The sequence below is a fragment of the Schistocerca gregaria genome, chromosome X (genome assembly GCF_023897955.1).
Source record: "Schistocerca gregaria isolate iqSchGreg1 chromosome X, iqSchGreg1.2, whole genome shotgun sequence".
Taxonomy (NCBI): domain Eukaryota; kingdom Metazoa; phylum Arthropoda; class Insecta; order Orthoptera; family Acrididae; genus Schistocerca; species Schistocerca gregaria.
This window is the reverse complement of record NC_064931.1, coordinates 563,695,729-563,714,657: the sequence shown is the minus strand read 5'-3', so window position 1 is coordinate 563,714,657 and position 18,929 is coordinate 563,695,729. Positions and strand designations below refer to the sequence as shown.

The 18,929-nt window shown below is 45.1% G+C and overlaps 1 protein-coding gene and 1 pseudogene across 1 annotated transcript in view; both read left to right on the top strand.

Annotated features, from left to right (window-relative positions):
• LOC126298986 (protein let-756) overlaps positions 1–18,929 on the top strand; it is a 735,285-nt gene that overhangs the window by 495,628 nt on the left and 220,728 nt on the right. The gene's annotated exons all lie outside the window — the stretch shown is intronic.
• On the top strand, positions 12,193–12,310 carry LOC126299783 (5S ribosomal RNA; annotated as a pseudogene).

The following is an 18,929-nucleotide window of genomic DNA, read 5'->3' as shown; positions in this document are numbered from 1 at the left end:
CGCCTTTAAAAATTTCCCAAAAACCTTAGCATGCGAACATATCCACGGTTTCTTGTGGTTAGAGAGGAGAAGGCAGCGGGAAGCAGTCGGAAAAGTAATCAACGCTAGAAGACAGCAGACAGTGGTTATGGAATAGAAAGAGCGAAGGAGACAACGACAGTGTGAGAGAAAGAGAGGAGCACAGTGTCAGTGGAACAAAGTTGACAGTGACAGAACAGTGCTAGGAAAAGAGTGAAGTGAAGGAGACAGTGCTAGTGGAACAGGAATAAAGAGAAGGAGAAAGTGGGATTGGGTGAGAGCTAGTGATAATGAGAGACAGAGTCTATGAGAATGACAGCGAAAAAAGAGAAAGATAGTGACAGTGAGAAGAGACAGCAGCAGTGGGAAGGAATGAATGAAACAGTAGCTGTAAGGGACAGCAAGAGGGAGACAGTGACAGTGACAGGTGACGGTAGTAGCAGGACAGAACGAAGGGGACTGTGTCGCTCTCTCACTGCCTCTTGCCTCACTGCTACAAACAGATAATGACAATGAGTTGGGCTGAATGAGTGAGACTGGACAAGTGGGAGGGGATGAGCACGAGCCACTTACAGCGATGGACTAGAGGGTGCGAACGTGTTGCAGTTAGTGGAGCTTGTGGGAGCGAGAAGTCAGTTGCATGTTAAAAAGAGCTCGTATATGTCCGCATGGCAAAAGTTTTGAGAAAATTTCTAAATGTAAAGAGAAAGGAAGAATGAGGGGGCTAGTACCCCAGTTTTCACTCATAGTCATTTAAACAGGAGCATATTCGCCTATTTTTTTGCGATTCGATAAGAGAATTTTTCCGCTGATACAGATATCATCACATGGGCTCTAATACCTAGCACAACATTATGGTAACACAAAATTACACTATGTGATCAAACGCATCCGAATACCTGGCTGAAAGTGACAAGTTCGTGGAGTCCTACATCGGTAATGCTGCAACTCAGTATGGTGTTGGCCTACCCTTAGCATTGATGACAGCTTCCACTCTCGCAGGTATACTTTCAATCAGGTGCTGGAAGGTTTCTTGGGAATTGGCAGCCCATTCTTCAGGCAGTGCTGCACTGAGGAGAGATATCGATGTCGGTCGGCGAGGCCTGGCACGAAATCGGCGTTGCAAAACATCCCTTAGGTGTTCTATAGGATTAAGGTCAGGACTCTGTGCAGGCCAGTCCATTACAGGGATGTTATTGTCGTGTAACCACTTACCACAGGCCGTGCATTATGAACAGGTGCTCGATCGTGTGGAAAGATGAAATCGCCATACCCGAATTCCTCATAAGCAATAGGAAGCAAGAAGGTGCTTAAAACATCAATGTAGGCCTGTGTTGTGATAGTGCCACGTAAAACAGCAAGGGGTCCAAGGTCCCTTCATGAAAAACACAACACCATAACACTACTGCCTCCGAATTTTACTGTTAGCACTACACACGCCGGCAAATGACGTTCACCGGGCATTCGCCATACCCACACCCTGCCATCGGATCGCCACATTGTGTACCGTGATTCGTCACCCCACACAATGTTTTTCCACTGTTCCAACGTTTAAGCTCCTTACACGAAGCGAGGGGTCGTTTGGCATTTACCGCCGTGATGTGTGGCTTATGAGCAGCTTCTCGACCATAAAATCCAAGTTTTCTCACCTCCCGCCTAACTGTCATAGTACTTGCAATGGATCCTGATGCAGTTTGGAATTTCTGTGTGATGGTCTGGACAGATGTCTGCCCATTACACATTACGACGCCCTTCAACCGTCTTCAACCGTCAGTCAACAGACGAGATCGGACTGTACGCTTTTGTGCTATAGTGTCCCTTCGCGTTTCCACTTCACTGCCACTTTCTGCTCTCTCACAATGTCTAATGACTACTGAGGTCGCTGATATGGAGTACCTGGCAGTAGGAGGCAGCACAATGCATCGAATATGAAAAAAGTTTGTTTTCGGGGGTGTCCGGATACTTTTGATCATACAGCGTATTCTTGTTGGTTTTCTTGCATTAGACAGACACAAGTTACTACAGATCAGGCAAGAGGATAACGATCTAATGACAGTCTAAGTATGGAACGGACGTTAGGTACGACACTACAGCCAACACAAACCTCCAACTATATTGCAACATATTCGTGAAGTAGCAAATACCGTTCACCTCTTTTGCTAGTATTGCAACTGTCATTCGCTCCGTCGCTCACCTACGGTTGCACGGTTCTTTTCCTGGAACGACCTTTCGTGCCGACCCCTCTGCTCTGTGATGTTTCTTTAGCCATACAGGATCGTCGATGGCGAAACGTTGATGCTGCTGTCGATTACTGCGAAAGGACGTGGGGCGCTGGCTGTATGATGTTGGGCTGGCCGCTGTCTTTCAGTGGGTGCCAAAGCACGTGTGGCTGACAGTAGCGGTCCGTCGGCAGCTGCTCTGGGTCGCGCTATTTATTGATACGCGGCGACAGTCGGCGGCGCAGGTTAACGACCGCGCAGGGGACGGTAAATATTTTGCGACGGCGCGCGGCGGCGTGGCTTTTGTCGCCGCAGTCTGCGCTGACCGCCTTGATCGGAAGCGCCCGCGTTGACAGACGGCGGCGGCGCGTCTCCCACCGCCTGCAGTCTGCACACAGCTCCCACATTATTATTAGCAGACGTACGAGATGGACAAGCGAGATGCCCCTTCAACTACGGAGGACTTTCTTGGCCCAGAAATTCGTACTTACTACAGTAGCGTAAACAGTTCATCATCTCCTTCGTAATTTTAACTGCTTCGTTGAGGGCAACGGGTACGTCAATTCGATTCGAAGGACGACGACGTCTCTGCTAATTCAAAGTTCCTGATAGCAAAGATAAGTGATACCCTCTTTCAAAAGGACTCTCTGCCTCCTGAATTCAACTTGGAATACGAAGTACTCAACTACCGGCCCACAGTCTTCTATCATCCCGGAATGTCGGATTCGCTATTCACTTCTTCTACTGGCGTCTCCCTGCTGGTTGCGTCAACGTGGTCGTCATCTGCCAAAATTTTCAATGGCGGCTCCTATACAAATGACGGCGTAAAGCCACTATCCTGCGGTAAGATTAGGCTTCTGACGGAAGCCAACACCTACACTGGTGAAGTTATTGTAGTCAAGGAAGCCCTTCAAAATGCGCCCTATCAGTTCGACGACATATTTACTGTCACGAGTGCACCAGAAGACTTAGAAAAGCAGAAAAATGGCTCAGATGGCTCTGAGCACTATGGGACGTAACTTCTGAGGTCATCAGTCACCTAGAACTTAGAACTACTTAAAGCTAACCAACCTTAGGACATCACACACATCCATGTCCGAGGCAGGATTCGAACCTGCGACCGTAGCGGTCGTGCGGTTCCAGACTGTAGTGCCTAGAACCGCTCGGCCACACCGGCCAGCTAGAAAAGCAGCAATGGGATTTCAATACTAACCACAATGTGCACGATGTAATTAAGTTAATCTACCAGTGTGTGAGCCAAGGGACACTTTGGTATCTCATACGAGTTGACGGACCACCTGGGAAAATAAAGTGAGATTAATGTCCAACCTTACTACAGTTGCCATCCACACACAGGTTTCGTTCCTGATGTAAAGAAACAAGTCCTTCAAGAATGGTCACAGACATGACAAATCTCACAACAGTCCGAAGGAAGTCATTAGGCCGAAATACAACCGAGCATTCTGATAAAAACCTGGTTCTTCCATTTCAAGCTATCTAGACATCATACCACTAATATAACGAGTATCAGGCTAGGTCACGGCTTTTAACCTTCGAATCTTCATAGGATGAAGGTTCAGTAATCTACATACTGACATTACAGATCTCAGCCATGTGATACTAAGGTGTTGTCGCTACTCCAGACAAAGCCACAAGGAGAAATTCCCCCTGCCTACAACTGTGATGAACAATTTTCGGCATCTGTCGACAGAGTTGTTGGATGTCCTTGTGAGGGGTATCGTGCCAAATTCTGTCCAATTGACACGTTAGATCGTCAACATCCCGAAATGGTTTGAGAGTCATGCCCATAATGCTCCGAACGTTCTCAATTGGAGAGAGATCCGGTGCCTTTACTGGCCAATACAGGGTTTGGCAAGAACGAAGACAAGCAAGAGGACATTATCTTGCTGAATTGTAAGCCCAGGACGGCTTGCCATGAAGGGCAACAAAGCGGGGAGTGGAATACCGCCTACGCTGTGCTGTAAGGGTACCGTGGATAGCTACCAGAGGGGTACTGCTAAGAGAAGGAATGGGCCCCAGACCATTACTGTTTATTGTGGAGCCGTATTGGCGGGCGACATTCAGACTGATATCCCACCCCTTTCCGGGGCGTCTCCAGACACTCTTCGCTGGTCGTTGGGGCCCAGTCCGAAGCGGGATTCATCACTGAAGACAATTGTAGTCCATTCAATAAGATTCCAGACCATAGCCCTCCAACCAGCTCGGAAATTTTGCGATATCACATATCGATTGGACAGAATTTGGCACTATATCGTTTAGGATGATATCCAACAACCCTGTCAAACAATTCCAAGTTGAATAAATGCTTGCATAAGAGCCTGGGGTGGACCAACGGTTTATTGACTTTCTCAATTTCTGAGGCTCCTCCTCTTGAATAAATCACCGACTTTTTCTGAAAAGGTGAACATTTTTTTGCCTGTAAATTGGTTAAGTGTGTCAGTTGTATAACAAGTCTGTAATTACTCACTTCTCTGGCTAAATGGTTAACGCCAAAGGCCAATAAACAAATATATACATACGGGTGCATCTGTTGTGTTGTTATCCACAAATATTTCCGATGCTGCTTAAAATAAACTAACCTGGCAAAATATTAGTCATTACCTTAAAAGAAAAATATCTGATCGCTTTCGAGAGCTGTAAATAGCGTTGGTGGACTAATAAGGTAAGAAATAGAGATGTTCTCCGCAGAAGCGGAGTAGAGTGTTGAGACAAAAAAAATTGGAACTGGTACCAGGTGGTCATGTGACTCAGCTTCGCTTAATTAAGTTATGACAGTGAAGTGGTGTGCATTAAGCTTATGCACCAATCGGTCGTATTGTATCAGTGCACTAAGAAGAGCCGACGTGGTGACGCGACAGAATGGTACAAAGGAGCTATCGTGTTTGAACAGTCCCATGATCACAGTGCGAATGAAGTTGCCCAATTTGTTAGAGTATCAGCGCCGAATATCCGAAGTGCCTACGAGGAGTGGTGCATCACTTACAGTCATGTGACATGGCGTAAGAAGGGTGGTCGTCAAATATCCCAACAAGGAACAGACCTCTCCGTAATGCACGCTGCCTTGCTTACAGTGTCTGCCACCGCTGTTTGATGAGGATTTCTGAAATGCTCTCTCGCTCACTAAATGAACCACAGAGAAACGCGCAGCTCTTCTTTGAATCTTGTCTATCTGCTGTATTAATCCTACCTGGTAAGCGTTTAGGACGATTAGCTGTATTCAAATACCGCCGCAAGGAATGTTTTGTAAGCCACTTCATTCGTTGATGGTTTACATTTCCTTACGAGGCTTCCAATGAATCTCATTCTGGCGAGTGGTTTCCCTGTAACTTTCTTCATATGATCGTTCCGCATAGATATTCCTAGAATTTTAAGAGTTGTTTCCAGTAATTTTTGCCAATAGCGTAGTCGAACAGAAAGGAGTGCGTCCGCCTAAAGCGTTAAATTTATTTACGTTTTGTAAAATTACTTGAAGATTTTTAAAATCAATCATTCAGTTGTATAATTATAATTCCAAGTACAATGTGAAGTTTGGTTACTTTTATTTTTACAATACGCCTATCTCAGCTGAATTACCATCTTCAACTCATATGTAAGTAAATGGTTCATAATTTTGGTACATCATTTCTAATTTTATACGTAATCATTATTATTTGTAATTTTATAGGTAATTATTTAATGGACTTCATTATTATACATTTTTACCTACGTCTGATTGTTTTGATAGCCACGCTATATCTGTGGTTATATCACTGTCTATTTGCTAGTTAATTATACGTTCCTTTGATTCAAATGGTTCAAATGGCTCTGAGCACTATGCGACCTAACTTATGAGGTCATCAGTCGCCTAGAACTTATAACTAATTAAACCTAACTAACCTAAGGACATCACACACATCCATTCCCGAGGCAGGATTCGAACCTGCGACCGTAGCGGTCGCTCAGTTCCAGGCTGTAGCAACTAGAACCGCACGGCCACACCGGCCGGCCGCTCCTTTGGTCTCACTGGAGTAATAGTAGTTGAGTATCACCTTACATGACTTATTATTTTATGAAGGTGTCAGATTATATTCGTTACATCAGTCATTTCGTGACTTCTTATTTGAGATATAATCCAACGATATTGTATGGTTGCAGGTAGTCCTGTTTATCAAGTGCTTATGTAGGTAATGATTTTTGATACTGTTATACTTTTTTCTATGTGCTATGTCTATATATACATTTTTTCAACGTTCGGTACTACTTATAAATTTTTGTAGTCCTAATTTCTTAGATCTTATTTTACTTATTATTTGCAAATAATAATTAGTATAAGAACTAAGAAATTCGATATTTGCATATCCATATATGGACAGTCAAATAATAAGTAAAATAAGAACCAAGAAATTAGGACTACAGAGCTATCTCAGATTTCGATGTAACCTCAAATAGACGATTCTCATGAGAGAAACCTCGACTAGTGTCAACTGTATCCTGCTGCGAAAAGAGATCAGACAGCCCATGCGCTCATACATTCTTTTTGTTCTCATATACTACAACATTCCGTTCGTTCGTGCGTCGGAGCTTGTGTAGCATCACGCGAAAACAAACTCGTGTGAACGCCCTGAATCTATGTAATCTTGCCGATGTGCTGCGCGCGACACAAATTACACTGTATACTGCTCGGAAGATTTATTTAGAAACGTTTATTAGCAGACGCGAATTAATTGCCTGCACTGTTATACGACCAAATCAATATAAAAAATGGTCATCAGACTCGCTTTAACCCTCGAGGCAGGATTATACTTCACTACTCAAAAGACAATAATGAAACATCCTGTACCTATCTGACTACTTTCAGGAAAGAGCCAAGGTACGAGCACTGGATGGAATATGTTCACCGCTAACAGTTCAATACACCACCCATAACTGCCTGTAAGCAGTTGCCATGATAATAACCATAACAGCATACAAGGACACAGTTCAAAGTCAATAGGGACAGACTCTCACCAAAACATAACTCTCCAGTTTCTGTACTGTAAGAAACAAAATTTATTGACATGAATTAACCCTAGCCAACTCGGTTACTTTTATTTTACACCTCCTCTAGCCAATTAATGGCTCAACGCTCTGCTCTAGGGTCTCTCTCTTTACCGAACAAGTCCACATTCACTAATACACATCTATCGCCTGCCGAGAAAGACAGGGATGTGCCTCATCAGAATTCCACACCCATGCCTGGGAACGCACTTCGGATTCTCTCAGTCTTCGCCATCGACCAGGTTACCTAGCGCAGAATCGAAGGATCACCTATTGGCAAATTTTGACATACACAATGAAAACAAAAACACCACCTAATACAATAACATGGAACTATGAAAGACGGGTCAAGAAACGTAGTATTTCAAACCACATATACAGTGTGCACGAGTATAATTGCTGATGTTTCTATTGGTGAATGATGACGCAGTACTGGACAACATTAAATCAGTATTTACGTCATCCACAGACTAATAATCATAGCTATTAGGTGTAAAATGTTTTTAGGTTGGTTGTTACCTCCAATTACATGTGGAAAGTGCAAGCCATTAATGCTAAATTTCCCCTGGGCAGCAGGGCAGACGTTGAATGTGTGACTCGTCGACGCGTAACGGTTGGTCTACCCCGACAAGCGTAGTGCAATTAATGGTGCAGTTACGACCGTGCGGAAAACATCACGTAGTAAATTATGAGACGTGTTTGTGGGCATACTTTTCGGCACACAGAGAAAGCAACCATCACACTCATATGTGTGCAGTTACCGCAGATAAAAAAATATCTCCAGTTACACTCGTTACACCTTATATCTCGCGTAATGAACATAACGTAAAAATTATAGAAACTCATGTTTAAACTGGGGAGTACCGACGTACCGACAGTCGTTCTTCCGAATGGAGTCCTCAAATACAGTAGCAATGAGGCAAAATGGTGCTGATAAACTACGAACACTGTGTGGCACTAAACGAAATATAGACGTAGGTGTGGATGTGTAAACGTGATATTTTGGGTGGACCATGTTGTGGTCTTATGAGTGATCCACTGCGCCACTAATTGCGAAAGACAGTAACAAAATAAACGGTCGCATTAAACTAATCGATAACGATTGGATGTTTAAGACGCAGTGTCGCTTTCCAGCCAACTGGAGGGAATTATCCCGTATACGGCAGCAGAAGGCGCTGCTGGAATGAGATCATAGCCGTCACTTGCGCAAATATCCCGTAACTGGAGCGAATAGAATGTGGCGTGATATATAGTCGCATTAGCATATGTCACGTGCCTAAAATGCCAGCCGACGAGTGTGAAAGTGCCACTTCCCTCTCGTTGATATTCATAGCTTAATGCTGTTACTTAGCGCCGCAATTATTAACTAAATCTGCTAATTATCGCGCTTGTGAATGACGGTGTGTCTCGAAATGGAATGGTCCAACGTGGTGATGCAATTCCACTTAAATCACAACGTTGAGATCATGCTCCTGTTCAGCAATTTGTCTCCTCGGACCGAAGTCGGTGAGCTCCTTCTTTTCCTTCCATTACACAACATCAAGTATTGAATAGCGTCACTGTAATGCAGTAACAAGTTTCGTACCCTCTCTTATTGCAGTTACACAGATATTCATAATAATAATAATATAATACAGCGTTGCGTTGTCATTTATCACAATGATCTACACACGGTATATTACGATGAGGGAAAAAGGGACAATGCCTGAGCACTTCGGTGTGTCCAAACATAACGAAGATAATCAGTCATGAAATACGGTTTCGAAGTAATAACTAGATGGTATTTGTTGGGTGAAGTCATTAACAAGGTAAGGCTATCAAAGAGCTGTTCACTTTCCACATTCAGATGATGAAAGTTCCTGAAAGTGACAAGGAAAGGACGGCATGTAGCTGCAGTCCGATGATTTCTGTCTAACGATAGGTTGAAATGCACCATCAGATCCGCGCATATGGAGGAGAAGGCGGGGCAGGATGGGGAAGCTAACTTTAAACGCTTACAAAAGGGACAAAAACAAACAAATTCAAGTAGGTTTGATTATCATTTGTTTATTTAACCATTGAATTACAGTATCATGCAAAGAAACCTGCAGACTTGTTACATTTAGTTAGAAATATCTCGATTTGAAAAATAAACTACCAGTTCCCCATCTTGCCCCATATGCGGGGTAAGATGGGGAACTAGCATGAATTCATCTCTAAAGCTTAAATAAGGACTGGAATAACGAAATCATGTGACGATAAGGTTTCGAAACATGGTTCTGCGAATTTTAGAATCAGGTATTACGTTTTATTTAGGCCCCTTACTTTCACATAGTACACAAGTGTGGACAGCCTCGTCATCATCACTTTCTGTCCCTGCGCAAGTGTCGTGGGCACCCAAACGCAGAAACACATTTTTGTGTGGCACGTTGAACTGTCGAGCAGCCCTAAAAGAACCCATATGACCTCCCCTAATAGCATTTCCAGCGCCTTCCATTGACTCCAATGACCAATCTTGCCTAGACGTTTGTCGCCGATACTTGCGAACCATCTGAAATAAAACACGTGGAGCGTACTATTGAGTCAGATCATTCCTGGTAATCTATATTATACAGTAAATACCATATATCCAATAGTCAGTCGTTAAAGCATGGTAAGAATACTGACTTTGCACGTTTTTTGTATTTTTATTCGCCATATAGCCTAAGGCATACTTTGTAATTAATTAGGAAAGTGTTGGAATAACGGAGACCATTCTATTTACAATTGTATTCAACGTATAATGCACGTGTTCAAAACCCGCAGCGAGGTAAACACATGAGACGATAAGAACGTAATGGCTGGACAAATAGTAGGGGCAAGACGGGGAAGCTCCCCATCTTGCCCCACCCCGTCTTGCCCCCTACCATTCTGTCAGGTTACTACTACTACTGACACAGCGGTTTACTGTTTATAAGACGTACTATTCAGTGCTATATATACAGTCGGGACAAATGTTCACGAAACACATGTTTTAGGACCTCGAAAGGTGTAAAACATTGCAGATCAGTATAACAATTGTACGTACCTTGAAAAGCTCACAGAAACCGCCGCGAAACTAAGGTTCAGCAATGTCAACACACTGGGACCTGTGTATTGATGATGTTGTCGTAGCTATCCACGGATGCAATACTCTAACTGTAGCTTATAGCCCTTCCCCGTCTTACCCCACCTCCCCGTCTTGCCCCGCCATCCCCTATAAAGATCATAATTTAGGATACCTGTTGGTGACGAAATTAAATCTCCCATTCCGTATGTATGTTGCACTGAAACGAGCATTTGTGTCAGAGTAGAACTGAGCTGCTATGTGGTGTTACTGCGGAGACGGTAATTCCTGTCCACCACAGATTATTCTCCCGTGAATATATACGACCCAGTCACATCAGTATGACCACCTGTCCAAAGCTTGAATAACCACCTTCTGCAGCGTGGACGTGCAAGAAGGGAGTCAGTGATATTCTGGAAATTACTGACAGAGATGTGGAGTCGTGTTTATTCCAGTGCCGTGGCCATCTGCGATAGGTTTCTCGGTTGAATATCCGTGGCGCGAACGGCCCTAACGAGGAGGTCCTACAGATTCTCGATTTGATTTTAATCCCGGGAGTTTGTTGGCCAGGGTGGTATGGCAAACTCATCCTGGTGCTCTTTCAACCACATACGAGCACTGTGAGCTGTGTAACACATTGCATACTCGTGCTGGTAGATGCCACCGTGCAGAGGAAAAACAAACTGCATGGCCATGGTCCCAAAGGTAGGTTCATACACGTGTTGATCCATTTTGCCTTCCAGAATGACGGAATCGCCCAGGAAACTCCCCATAAATATTCCACAGGCTATAACGCTCCCTCCTCCGTCCTGGACCCTTTGCTTTCAGACGTGTCACGCCGTACACGACAACTGCCACCTATCCGACGGAGCATAGCCGTCAGTCATCTGAAAAGATCACATGCCGCAACTCAGTGGACGTCCAGTTGCGGCGATGGCGTGGAAATTGCAGCCTTCATCACCGATGAGCAGCAGTGAACATGGGTGCATAAACCAGTCGCCTGTTGCAGACGCCCATGAGTAGCAACGTTCGCTGAACGCTCGTTGAGGAGATACTGCTGGTAGACCGTATGTCTATAGGTAGTCACTTGCTTAACAGCTGACGTCTATTAGCCAGTACGCATCTCGGCAGCCGTCGTTTACCCCAGTCATGTACGGGCCATGGTGCACCAGAGTTGCCTCGGCGCCGTATTTGCCACACACGGTATAGTTTAACCACGGCGGCACAAACTTATCCGTTCCGGAAATGCTTCCACCCTTGGCACTAAAGCCAATGATGACGTCCTTCTGGACGTTAGATGAATCACTCAGTTTCTGCACAACGACAACGACTGCTCTGTTTTCAGCGTCCACACGACACACTTTATATACCCTTCAATGCTAGTGCTGCCACCATTCTTCTGTTCAAACGGTTCAAATGGCTCTGAGCACTATGGGACTTACCTTCTGAGGTCATCAGTCCCCTAGAACTTAGAATTACTTAAACCTAACTAACCTAAGGACATCACACACATCCATGCCCGAGGCAGGATTCGATCCTGCGATCGTAGCGGTCGCACGGTTCCAGACTGTAGCGCCTAGAACCACTCGGCCACCCCGGCCGGCAACCTTCTGTGAGTGGTTACTGCACGCTGAAGTCCAACATGTCGTTTCATATTGTACATAGCAGCAAAATGTAATTTTTGAGTACATGGACTTCTTATAGTGCATAACATTTTTAAATAAATGCCTAGTTTATTATATTATTATCTTTGTTTTCCGCGTAAGTACTAAACGTGACAGGAACATCCGCATTCAGAAAAAAATTGCGTGCAGAAGTAAAGCAGGAAGAATATCAGTGACTACTTAAATATGTGCCAACGGCCTTTCCGCAGTGGTAACACCGGTTCCCGTCAGATCACTAAAGTTAAGCGCTGTCGGGCTGGCCTAGCACTTGGATGGGTGACCATCCGGTCTGCCGAGCGCTGTTGGCAAGCGGGGTGCACTCAGCCCTTGTGAGGCAAACTGAGGAGCTACTTGATTGAGAAGTAGCGGCTCCGGTCAGGGAAAGTGGGAGAGCGGTGTGCTGACCACAAGCCCCTCCGTATCCGCATCCAGTGACGGCTGTGAGTGAGGATGGCACGGCGGTCAGTCAGTACCTTTGGGCCCTAATGGCTTGTGTGGGGGGAGGAGAGACTTAAATATGCAGTTATTGATATCGGGAAGGAACTGATTACTCTTTTCTGCACAAAATTGAATTTACATTTTCACTGATACTTTGAAAGCAACTGAGAATTGCATGCCAGAGATACTTCTCATTGTACCGCATATATAGGGTTTGTCCCGTTTCATTCGCGTTTGGAGCACGTGAAGAATGATCGCTTAAATGTGTGCGCAGATGCATCTACTTTCAACCCTCTGCCAGTTCAGGAATGTCAGCAGATCTGTAAAGCGTCCCCCCTTCCGCCCCCCCCCCCCCCCCCGCCCACCAAAGGGTCACACAAATCTGTGATCATTCACGCTGCCCTATACTATGTGTTCAGTATCTCCTGTCAGTACTATCTGGTATGGACCCCACACATTTAATCAATATTCTAGAATGGATCGCACGATAGTTTTGCAGGCAATCTCCTTGGAAAATAGGTTGCATTTCTCCTCTATCGTAGCAATGAATCGAAGTCTGCTACCTGTGTTATTTAAGACTGATTCTTTGTTATCATTCTATTTCTTATCCCCGCAAATTGTTTCAACCAGGTGTTTACATCAGTAGACTGATTCCACTAGCGATTCATAGTTCAATTACATGAGAACTCAACAACAACAAACCTGCTTTCTGGTACAATACATTGCAGAAGCTGACATCGAAGCGACTTTCTGAAACATAGCTCTCGTGAGTGTGCTGTGTCTTGGTTGAATGTGTTGTGAGGTATTTCTGAGCAACACCTGTACCACATTATTAATAAAATTTCAGAATTCTGGTCCATATTACGCAATCGTGACACGGGACTGTGAAAACTGGCAGGAAGTCGTTCAGAGTTAGTTGACAAACGGCCGAGTCTTCCCTATACCTCTTCTGGCAATCCTCGGATGTAGGTCATCTTCACAACACACGAGGAAGTGTGACTATTAAGACGGTGGATGTGGACACACTTTGAATCTGCTGCCAAAAGCAACAGCCGGCGGGTAATTTATGTCGCGGTTCGCTGACTGATATACGCATCCTTTACACTCTAAGCGGGATTGGTTCAATTTGCGGAGCCAGTCAGCTAGACTGGGCAATTAATTCGCCTGACATAGTAGGGCCCAGTAACTCACTGCCGCCCCCGCCGCGCCTGAATTATGGAGTTGTACCCCGGCTGATAGCGTCGGAAGTGCGTACATCATCCGCGCCGCCTGGCACGCAAGCTGGACTCGGCTTTTAAAGCGATTAATGCTCCATTAAAAGCAGTTTACAAGTGCCCAGTGTCACTGTGGCCGCGAGAGACAGATTTCCCGCCTTCGAAATGCGAAGGACGATTCGTGCCTCATTAAAGCTACGCAGTCTGCACGGTAACCGCTCCCCTCGGATCCGAACTTTCCGCTTGGCCTACATACTCGTACATGTAAACAGAGGCTGCACGTTGATATAAAAGTTCCGTCCTCCTCTTTAAGCCTCCGTTTCCTATTAAAATAATTACACCCTGCGTTCCTGGCCGTGACTTGAAGGGTACGAGCTCAAATCTGATTGGAAACTAATTATTTTTACAGACATTTTAAAGTGCACATCCAATCTTCAACTTATATGCATCTTCGTTGGGTACCAGAATAGAGATGGCGGAGTGAGAGTGAGACTTACGTAAGATTTTTTATATGATAACTGTGGTGTCACCGCCAAACACCACACTTGCTAGGTGGTAGCCTTTAAATCGGCCGCGGTCCGTCAGTATACGTCGGACCCGCGTGTCGCCACTATCAGTGATTGCAGACCGAGCGCCGCCACACGGCAGGTCTAGAGAGACTTCCTAGCACTCACCTCAGTTGTACAGCCGACTTTGCTAACGATGGTTCACTGACGTCTACGCTCTCATTTGCCGAGACGACAGTTAGCATAGCCTTCAGCTACGTTATTTGCTACGACCGAGCAAGGCGCCATGATCAGTTTCTATTGATATTGTAAATCATGTACCATCAAGAGCGACGTTCGTCATTAATGGATTAAAGTTAAGTATTCCATCAGCTACGTTCGTTTTTCTCAATTCTAATTCCCTTGCCATGTTCCAGACCTCATGCCAGCCTGCGTGAACTAAAACGCGTGCATTTCGGCCTCCTTTAGTACCAAGGTGTTGGCTCTCCTGCCAACCACAATAACATTGTTAACATTGGTGTTAGTTCATTCGAGGCAACGATCTACGTGTACATTCATACTCCGCAAGCTACCGTACGGTGCGTGGCGGAGGGTACATTGTACCACCACAAGTCGTTTCCCCTCCTGTTCCATTCGCAAATATAGCGAGGGAAAAATGACCACCTGTATGCCTCCGAACAAGCCCTAATTTCTGCTATCTTACTTCGTGATGTTTACGCGACATTTACGTTGACGACAGTAGAATCATGCTACAGCCAGCTTCAAATGTCGGTTTTCTAAATTTTCGGAATAGTGTTAATCTAAAAGACAGATGCCATCCTTCGAGGGATTCCCATTTGATTTCCCGAAGCATATACGTAATACTTGTGTGTTGTTCGAATCTACCACTAACAAATCTAGCAGCCCGCCTTTGAATTCATTCGATGTCTTCATTTAATCCGACCTGACGAAGAATCCAAACCTCGAGCAGTGCTGGAGAATGTGTCGCACTAGTGTTCTACATGCGGTGCTTTGCAGATGAATCACACTTTCCTAAAACACTCACAAGAAACCGATGTCGGCCATTCGCCTTCCCCACCACGATCTTTGCAACATTACGCTTATATAAACTGATTATGTCAGGAGGCACGCTATTAATATTGTATTCGAACATTACGAGATTTTTTTCTGCTCATCTGCATTAGCACACATGTTTCTACATTTAGAGTTAGCTGCCATCCACCACACCAATTACAAATTTAGTCTAAGTCATCTGCATCGCGCTACACTCACTCAACGAGTACCTCTTTCCGTACACCACAGCCTCATCACCAAACAGCCGGACTGCTGCTCATCCCGTCCGTCATATCCTTTATGTATATATGTATAATAGCGGTCCTATGACACTGGCTGGGGCAGTCCTGAATAAACCCTTGTCTAGGGCAACGTACTGGGTTCTGTTACTTAAAGAAGTCTTCGAGCCACTCACATATCTGGAAACCTATTCCGTTAGCTCGTAACTTTGTTAACAGTGTTCTGTGGAGCACCGAGTCAAACGTCTACATCCTCATACATACTCCACAATCCACCATACGTTTCGTGGCGGAGAGTACCTCGTACCACAACTAGCATCTTCTCTTCCTGTTCCACTTCCAAACAGAACGAGGGACAAATGACTACCTATATGCCTCTGTACGAGCCCTAATCTCTCTTATCTTATCTTTGTGGTCTTTCTGCGAAATGTAAGTTGGCGGCAGTAAAATGGTACTGCAGTCAGCCTCAAATGCTGGTTCTCTAAATTTCCTCAGTAACGATTCACGAAAAGAACGCCTCCTTTCCTCCAGAGACTCCCACCCAAGTTCCTGAAGCATTTCCGTAACACTCGCGTGATGATCAAACCTACCAGTAACAAATCTACCAGCCCTCCTCTGAATTGCTTCTATATCCTCCCTCAATCCGACCTGATAGTGATCCCAAACGCTCGAGCAGTACTCAAGAATAGGTCGTATTAGTGTTTTATAAGCGGACTCCTTTACAGATGAACCACGTCTTCCCAAAAGTCTACCAATGAACCGAAGACGACTATCCGCCTTCCCCACAACTGCCACTACATGCTTGTCCCACTTCATATCGCTCTGCAATGTCACGCCCAAATATTTAATCGACGTGACTGTGTCAAGCGCTACCCTACTAATGGAGTATTCAAACATTACAGGATTCTTTTTCCTATTCATCTGCATTAATTTACATTTATCTATATTTAGAGTTACCTGCCATTCTTTACATCAGTCACAAATCCTGTCCAAGTCATCTTGTATCCTCCTACAGTCACTCAACGACGACATCTTCCAGTACACCACAACATCATCAGCAAACAGCCGCACATTGCTATCCACATTATCTAAAAGATCATTCATGAAGATAGAAAACAACAGCGGACCTACCACACTTCCCTGGGACACTCCAGATGATACCCTCACCTCCGATGAACACATTTCAAACGTTTTTCGCAAATCTTCACTGCACAATAGAATTAAAGGATCACTTTTTCGAAACCCCGTAACTGTCTTCCTTTGCGACGCATAAGTATGGAATTTGGCTCAAAGTTGCCTATAACCTTCCTCTCCAAGGGTGCAAAAGCGGGTGATCTTGCGACGGCACAATAGGACTCGACTACGCTTCAGGGAGCTAGGTATCGACGCATCCGGAAAAAAAGACCACAGCTCATAAGTGATACTGAAGTTTAAGGTGATTTAATGGTATCACATTGTCACCAAACTGCATCACATTTCTACCCAACGCCACCATGGACGTGTCGCACTATTGGAAGGTCGTCACACTTCCCTTTTATCCACATTTCACCTCTTCCTTTGACACCACTACTATGGAGGTATGAAAAGCGTCACCCAGCACTGAAATCGCGCTGTTTTCTTATAGGTGCCGCGGAACAGATTTCGCCGCTCAGTATCGACACGTAAAGGCCTCAGAGGGTGGCGTCAATAAAACCACCCCTTTCCTTGGGGCGTTGATTCCCATACATTTCACGGTAGAAATCGACAGTACTCAGAGCGATGCGCAACAGGACGACGTTCTGGACAACCTTTGACACTGCTTACACCCCCGGACGTTTCAACCCGTCTCTGAGGACACTATAGGGCTGCATCCCCATTGAAAGTGATGGTACCACTGTGGAGTGAAGCGCAACCGCAGATTTTGCTCTCGTGCACAGGTTGGAACCACAAGGAACCATTCACAACCATTCTACGAAATTTGAACGTGATCTGAAACAGCAAAGGGTGCTTATGCTTTTTCAACAGTCCTTTTCCACTCCCAACTGTGGCAGGATCACGGAGGGGTGCGACATTGACACAGGCGTGAATACAACGGCAAAACCGGCCGAAGTGGCCGAGAGGTTCTAGGCGCGTCAGTCTGGAATCGCGCGACCGCTACGGTCGCAGGTTCGAATCCTGCCTCGAGCAGGGATGTGTTTGATGTCCTTAGGTTAGTTAGGTTTAAGTAGTTCTAAGTTGTAGGGGACTGATGACCTCAGAAGTTAAGTCCTATAGTGCTCAGAGCCATCTGAACAACGGCAAAGGTTTCCCCTAAGACACCCCCCCCCCCCCCCCCCCCCGGTTGGGCAGTACCCTCGGTGGTACCCACCCACATTTATTCAGAAGTTTATTAAGGAATTTAAAAATATGTCTTTACAGAGAAAATCTGCGAAGTATTCCTAGACACCTGCAGGCAGGCAACTACTTGACACCCCTCTGATGTCAATTTCAATCACCAGTTTGGCTGTGGATGTAAATGTGGGGAATAGAGTTCGTAGAGGAAGATCAATACTTGACTATAGTAAGCAGGTTCTAATAGATGTAGTTTTCCGTATTTATGTAAAGATGATGAGACACGCACAGGATAGATTAGCATGTTGTTTAGAGATGAAGAGGCCTGTAAAGGATAGAATAGCGTGGAGAGCTGAAGGAAATTAGTTTTCCAACTGAAGCCCACAACAACAGCAATTTTGAGCGATCTGTTCAAAACAGAAACTGGGCAGAAGTCGAAATGTTTCCTCTCTGTGACATGTCGGCACATATTGGGAAGAAAATAAAGGAAATGTGAAAACGAAATAATAATCATCAGAAACCAAACCCCGTGCGCATCTGGACCACAGAGGGGTAGACTCAGGGGTAGCGCCCCACGTCTGAGCAGTTATTCTCAATCCACGAGACAGTCGATTAGCCTTTGAGCTTTGATTTCGATCTGGAAGATCGCCAGAGGCATTTACATAGTCCTTCATTGTAATTCACAGGAGCTGGCTGTAGGCGGGACGGTGGTAGGCGAGTCTGCTGGAACCAGGTCAGCTCTGAGAGATGTAATGTAATATATACATGACACCAAGCTTCTGGCCTCTAAACAGCCCCCTCCACACACTCCAACCTGTAGCTGGAGGCGGCTGAGCTGACGAAGGAGATAAATACTCCCATCGCTGTCGCACCAGACTTGCCAATCTTTAGCTAAGTAACAGTAATTGCGATGTTGATAGATGAGAATTATTTAAATCGTCGCCGCTATCAGACTTTATTGATACCTCAGACGTGTTTCCCTTCATGCACCTGGGTGGCCGTCCGTTAAGTCGCCAAATATAGCGCCCAAGAGTTTTCCCGCGCAGACACTTAACGAACACTTAACGACAGATTTCCTTTAGACGCCGAGCCCGAATTGCCTTTTAATTTGAATAATTCGCTCACTAATGAATCGTCACGGATTTTTATCGATGCTCGCTTTTTGGT